A 7,600-nucleotide genomic window follows, 5' to 3' on the forward strand; every position below is an offset into this window, starting at 1 on the left:
CAAATACTTATGAATAATCCTAATAAGACTTCACTGGAAGCTATAAAAGAAAACCTAAATAAATGGGGAGAAAATTCTTTGTTCATAAATGAGAAGGTTTAATATTTTAATGATGTCTGTTCTCTCCAAAATAATCTATTAGTTTAGCACAATGCTAGCAAAAAAAAAAAAAAATAGGTTTTTTGTGGAAATTTAAAACCTGTTCTAAAATCCACAAAGAAGAGTGAATATTTAAAAATAAATACTCATAGTAAGTACTCATTTGGGCAGCACATACACTAAAATTATAATGATACAGTGAGGGTGAGCATGACCTCTGTGCAAAAATAACCAACATAAATCTATAAAAGAAAATGAATGGATGGCCTTGCCTACTACATATGGAACAGAATTCTAGTAATAAAAGCATTATATTAGTGGGACAGGAATTTGTAAGTAGATTAGTGGGATAGGAGTCTAACAAATAGATAAAAGCATATGCTAATTTTAGAATGATTAAAGTGGCATTTTAGATAAATGGGGTAAGAGGTACTTTTTTAAAAAAGATTTATTTATTTTAGAGAGTGAAAGAAAGAAAAAGAGAGAGAGAGAGACACCATGCCTCCATGTGAGGAGAGAGGGGCAGAGGGAGAGAATCTTCAAGCGGACTCCCCACTGAGGGCGGAGCCCCACATGGGGCTTGATCTCATGACCCATGAGACCATGACCTGAGCCCAAACCAAGAGCTGATAGCTTAACTGACTGAGCCACCCAGGCACCCCAGGGGTACATTTTTTAATACAAGTTCTTGGGAGAATTATTTACTCGTTTAGAAAGATACAGTTAGCTCATATCTCATATTCATAAAGATAAATTTCCAATGATTATAATCTAAGCATAATATTATAAGAGTATTACACTACATATTTTTTTAATGTTGGGATCTGGAATGTTTTCTTAAATAAAAAATTTCTAACAACAAAGAACTGGAAGTAAACTCATTATCTATGTGTAGAGGGACTCCTAATCTGTGGAATGGAATGAAAAGCAGTTTAAAGGAGAGAGTCACTGATAAAGGGGAAAAAATCAGGTTTTGGTGTCATGGTAGTTACATGATGGTAAAATTTTTATAAAAAAGAAAAGAACAAAACAACGCTATACATTTTCTCTATAATTATCAATTCTTGCAAAAGCATGAAACAAAGTCTAAAGTACCCATATTAACCTGATGGCCATGGTTGGCTGCGGAGAGCGGGACTAAATTTAGGATTATTGTTACAGGTACATTAGCCTCGTAGATAATACTTAAATTTTAAATAAGGATGTATTAAAATGGATAAATTATAGGTAGATAGTAAGTAAAAAAAAAAAAAACCCACCATTGTGGGGAAAGGCTAATCCATCAATTTTATAATTTCTACAAAGGAAATGACAAATATGAAGATCAAATGTTATTAGAAATAGAACAGCTGTCTGATTTGACAACTATGGCAAAGAATGAGTTTGTTTTACCAATTTAGCTGAAATCTCACAGACTCAGGCAGTTTTAATTTATTCTATGTTTTAGTAAAATACAATGTTTTCAAAATATTTCAAAGGATAAATTATTTCATCTCAAATTACTTAAATAGGCGTAATTTATAGTGCAAATCAAAATATTTAAACCACGCTGTTTCTGTGTTATTATGAGACGCAAACTTTGTATCCAAATGTTCTTCTTTGTAGCTTAAATGCATACTGTAACCCAGGGTCCATATTATTTTAAGTGTATTTAGTGCCCAAATAAGTTCTAGGAATTTCTCTGCTCAAAATTAGCCAATGTTGACCATGCAGGATTCAAAAGCAGTATTAACCCAAGGTCACTGAAATGGCCCTAAGAAAACAATTTTCCTAAAAGTAAACACATAGACCAATTTTGTGCCTATTTTTAGAACTACATGCTCTTTTTTCTTTTTTTTCACTGTTGCTGATCATTTCGTGCATGTTCTAGCTCTACCAGGAATCCTATTTTGATCTCCTCATGCCCAAAAAAAAGATAGAAAAATAAGGAAATAAAGAAAAAAAAGATAAGGAAAAATAGAAAGGAAAATGAAAAGTAGCTGTGACTCAGAGCTTAAATTTTATTAAAGTTAATGCTGGTAAAGATTTTTTGGAAGATAACTAATACTGCTGGGTTAGTGAGAAGGGTCTTCCTACACATTGCTATTGGGAGAGCAAATGAATAGTGTGGGTCAAGAACCTTGACAGATACTCAAATAACCGCTCAAAGTGGATCTATGTCTAGGGATTTATCCTTAAAAAAAATAGCAGCTGGAAGAAGATTAATACCCTATGATATTCATTATACCACCATTTATAACATCATAGGCAAACTAAAATTCTAGCAACAGGGCTAAGCAATAGGGTACTTCTGGTTAAACAAACTGTTCGATAATAAATTATTACCGACTCAATAAGATGTTTCTGAAGATGAATTCATGACATGGGAAGATGCTTATGTTTAGTGAAAAAGACAAGATACAGGATTCTATTTATAATAATGGATGTGCACACATACGTGTATATAAATACTTGCATCTCTCTGCCTACTACCTACTTACCTACCAACCTCTATTTGAAAGGAAAGATATAATTGTCGAGTGACTCCTGAGATAAAACAGTACACTTTCACTTTCCCTGCCCTATGTCAATGCTGCAGTCTAATTTGCAGCATTCTCTGACAGTGGGTACTGCAAAGGTGAAAAATCTCTTTATTGTGTAAAGTGAAAAATAAGAGAACAATTAACAATAGTCCAATCGTTTCTCCTCTAGTGTCCCATCCCTGGTTCCCAGTGGCAGAGCCTTTAAATCAGCATCTTCTTCTTCGAGTGCGTGTGCTTGGGCGCCTCCTGCACAAAGACCTGACTGCTGCTGCACTCTGAGTTTCCATTTCTCTGCTTAGTCTTAAGGTCCAAGTGGAGAAGGTGTGTGTACTCAGAGCCCCTACAGCACAACCTGACACTGTCTGACAGGAGGTGGTACTGAAGTGTGAAACGAGTGTCACCTTGAAAAGCAGATTGTAACCACTCCGCTCCTCAGTCTGAAAGGTGGAGAGAGAGAAGGAAGAAAATATGTCCACAGTTAAGAAGAAACTGGGTCTCAAATAATGTGAATGACAAAGATATTTGCTGCTGTGCTCTTGTCATCGACTGGGGCTCAGCGGGGACTATGTCAGGGCCCGAAGGCTCAACACCAATGTCATTGCCACCACCACCTCCACCCACTCCAGCTTCTGCTTATGAGAATGAGGCTAATTTCTCAATGGTCTCTCTCTTTCAAGGCTTCTACTTCCAAAATGGGGGTGGGGGGCGGTATCTTTTTTTGGCTCAATTGATTAGGGAGGTAAGATTTGGCAATATTTGAAATCAAAGCATTTCTCTGTCCCTACTGTTCTGACCACTATAACATTTCTTTGTGATCAATTCTAACTTTTAAACTAAAATATGCTTATTACCATGTGAACCGTGAATATCAGCATGACCTCTGCTTCTGCTTCTCTTTTTTTCTATGTGGAGCCAGCTACCTATTTTATTTAACCTCATTTCACAAAGGTTAAATAACCACAAACAGAACTTGAAAAAAAATCTGCTTTCATAATAGACCAACATATGAGTAATATTTACTTTTATGTTTTTGAATTATGGGTAAATTTTATTTAAAATTAAGTTTCCAAAGTTTTTTTATAATGAGTATTACTTGTATACTAAAAGAGAAAGAGATATGCATCGTGGGTCATGTCTGACCTTTGTCTAAGCTATTCTAAGTACATTTCAACCAAATCGAATTTACTGATGGGAAAAACATACATATGTAAGATGAACAAAAATGTATACTGTTAGTAATTTACCCCTCTATGGTTGATATTTCTATACTCTGTTTTTCACAATATAATGTCACCAAATTTTGTGCCTTCTGGTCTATCAGGTTTTGGCTCAAACTTTCCGAAATTACCCGAACACCCTCCCTCCATCTTCCTACTAATCCAGTAGATATCACCTTGTACATTTCTTCCATAACTCCTACCATCAAATCTGTAATTATTTTATTGTTTACTTGTTTGTTTTCTGTCTCCTTACCCCTGTAGGGTAGCTTCCTGAGAAGCCCACAGGCTGTGTGTCCTTTTTCTAGCATACCGCCTCATATCAGACAGTACTCAACTGATAGTTACAAAGATTAAATAAATTATATAGCATTTTTATAGTTTGGCTTATTTTATTTTATAACCAGATATCAGAATAGCTCCCAAGATGATGATGAGGTAATTCATACTCCAGTAATATCAAAAAACTATCAATTTTGCTTTTATTTCACACGTGAACCATCACTTTTCCTGACAACGAATAAAAAAAATAAGTTTTGGATCACGCTGTTTTCACATAATTTTCAATTTCCGCCTGCAACACTCTTTCCAGCTCCAGCTGGAATGGAACTAAAAGTCCTGAAATATTATGAGAAAAGCTATTCCTGCACAATGTCCAATCTGATTTTGCAAACGAAGTATGTTTGGAAAAGTTGTGGAGAATATGAAAGAGATTTTAGATGCTCATGCCACAAACATCTTGGGCCTAGTCTCAAAAATTGACCCCAAAAAGTCACTTAGTATTTCTGCCTTTCCTACTGCACAAAATCGATAGCACGTGCTCTATTTCAAAATAAATGATCAAAGTAGCGACAAAACAAACATTACATACAATGCTTGCTATGTGCCAGGCACTGCTGTGAATGCTTCGCGTATATTATTAGCTCCTGTAATCTTCTGCACGCCTGTATCAGATAGGGATCGTTATCGTTCTTAGTTCACTGATGTGGAAACTGAGGCACAGAATAAGCCCATTAGGTGGCAAGAAGCCTCCACAGCAGTCCCTCTGAGTTTCCTTCATCAAGTGCCATGCTTCACCACGTGCAGCAGTTTTCCCCATCCACAGTGACCGTCAGCTGGCCCAGGGTCACACAGCTCAGAGGAGCCGGGAATGAAACTGAGCCTGGCATCAGGGCTTTGCTCCCTGCTCTGTCATGATGCTTCTCTAGAGCCCTGTAATGGCGGACACGTACTGGAGCTCAGTCTGCCATCATCTACGCTCAGGAACCCGCGGCATAGATGGCAAGGAGGTCGGAGTGGGGTTTAGAAGCCTTGAGATGAAATTCCGAGCGCTGTTCCCGGACCTGTTACTCACGTAGCTCTAGTTCGCTCGGCTCTGCGGTGGAGATGCACGCCCTCCGCTGTCGTGTTTTTGTGAGCAGCACCTGATTAAGTGGGAGGCGTGTGCTGCCTCGTTCTGGAAGCCTTAAAGGACGATTATCATACTCTGTGAATTGTGGCTGCCTGTTTACAGACCTCTTTATTCCCTCTCTAAATAATGAAGCTCATGAAATTATTTAAGCAAATAGGGACATCAGATACGCAGGGTGGCTGATTGGGGGGGGGGGGGAACCGGAGACCCTTCCTATGTCTTTTACACTTCAAGGTTTGACTCTTTCAAGTGTGCTCAGGAACCAACCCCGAGCAGGCCCTGTAGAGAGTAGCAGGAGGAAAGGGTATGGTCATTGTTCTCACAAGTCATGGACAGCAAAGGAGGTAAGACCAAAACCAAAGCAGATCATGATACATGCTGTGAGAGGGGGAAAAAAAGTTCAGTGAACTCAGAGGAAGAAGCAGTACTTTTGAGTGGGGAGATTAGAAGACTTCCAATATATGAATATTAGCAGAAAAGAGGAGCAACATATATAAAAAATATTAAATTCTGAGTCAATTTTCGCCTTTCATCAAACATCTACTCTTTTCAAGGCACCGCGCTGAGTGCGGAACCAAGGAGAGGAAGACAGAGCTTAGAGGCTGGGGAGGTGGTCTGAGTTCTCTCTGCCAGAAGGACACCCGTAACTAATAACTGTAATCCACGGAGGTGAAGTGAAAAAGGAAGCAGGTATAATGTCGTATGTGAATCCTGATGAGGAAGCATTTGATTCTGCCTGTGGGAGACGGAGTCCAGGGAGCGCTACAAGAAGGGATGGTTGAGCAGTCTCAAAGGAAGTTTAAGGAGGTAGTTTCCAAGGAGATAGGAAGAGAAGGGAAAGATAGTCCAAGCAAATGACATGACCATTGATTTTGGATGTTTCTCTGGTTGTGTTTTTAGAGAAACACAAAACTGGGGACATGGTGGGGTGGAGGGGTAAACTCCCAGTTCTCCTGTTTTCTTTCAGAACATAGCTGCTCTCTCCTTTTGCTTAAAAAAAAAAATTTTTTTTAACTACCTGGCTTGACACCAGGATCTTCTATTTGAGCACTGATCACATCGGCAGTTAAACTGGCTTAGTTTCACACGTCAGTCTCTGCTCCCCACCCCTAGAGAATGTCCCAGAAGGTTGGGAATGGAATAGGGGGGAAAGGATGCTTTTAAGCAGAGGAGGAGTAGGTTCAAAGTGGTTGATGGGGGTAAGAGAGGAAAACAATGAATTAAATTTTAAGGAGTTTGTATTAAAAAACATTTCAAAACACATAGTACATAGAATAACTCTTCTTATTGCCTTCTGTATTATTTTGAAACAAATTTGAAACACATCCTTTCATCCTTAAGTATTTTAACGTGTATCTCTAAGGGCAAAAGGACTCATTATAACAAACAAACAAAAAAACCCAAAGTAATTAACACACCTACAAAATTTAACAATATGAACAAACCTTGGAACATTTTTTGAGACTGGGGAGCTTATAAAACATAAAGTTTTGATGCACTGAGGAGATATCAGAGCTAGAGATGAAGAATGTTAGTGTCATCAACACGTGAGAGATAGCGAGGTTTAGGAAACAGGAGGCAAATAAGAGATGAATGCATGAGGGACAACATTTGGATAAAGGCCATAGACATAAGGAATTTGAAGAACATGAAATCTGGAAGAGCTGGAGGAATCAAGAAGTCTCTCCACTTGTGGATACAATGAGACAGGCTAGTCCTGGAAAGAGGCTAGAACAGAAGCACGTGGTGACAATGGTGGTGGTAATTCACCTGAGGGAAGTGGTGTGAGAGATTCAGTGGAGCCTGACTGGTACAAATGCTCACCTCCCAGGAAGGTAGGGAAATGAGATCATCTAGAGAGGGGGAGACTACAATTCAAGACTTCTAGCATTTAAATTTCATTCGTTGTTTCAACAAATGTTGGTTGGACATGTAGACCATGCTAGGAACTAGGGATACAAAGATACGACCTCAGACTTCCACTCACAAGTAGATTTAGGTCTAATGGGGGAGGCAGACAAGCAAAATACCACAATAATTATAAATCATTCAATGAACATTTATTGAACATCTTCTATGGGTCAGTACACCACATAAGCTGCAAATACAATGATAAAGGAGCCATGGTCCTCAAGAAACCACCGAATCATCAATGAGTTTTGACTGGATGCTGACATGAGAAAAAGCATTTTTAGGGGAGGTTATTTTTCTTTCTGCACGAAGAATCAAGTAAAGGACAATCTGAGTCAAGAAGACAAAGTGTTAAACTGAAATAAGGTCATAGCAACAAAAATGGAGATGACGGGATCATATAAGAGATGTATCAGTGGGGGGAAATGGAAGGAGAAACT

At 38.4% G+C, this 7,600-nt stretch overlaps 1 non-coding gene across 1 annotated transcript; it reads left to right on the forward strand.

The window, feature by feature from the left end:
- The first annotated feature begins 254 nt into the window (after positions 1 to 254).
- LOC148110398 (U6 spliceosomal RNA) lies at positions 255 to 362 on the forward strand. Its single transcript, XR_015724090.1, has one exon. It is a non-coding gene; the product is annotated as a U6 spliceosomal RNA (small nuclear RNA).
- The last annotated feature ends 7,238 nt before the right edge of the window (positions 363 to 7,600 follow it).

The sequence above is a fragment of the Ursus americanus genome, chromosome 3 (genome assembly GCF_024610735.1).
Source record: "Ursus americanus isolate L20-20 chromosome 3, mUrsAme1.1.p, whole genome shotgun sequence".
Classification (NCBI taxonomy): Eukaryota; Metazoa; Chordata; class Mammalia; order Carnivora; family Ursidae; genus Ursus; species Ursus americanus.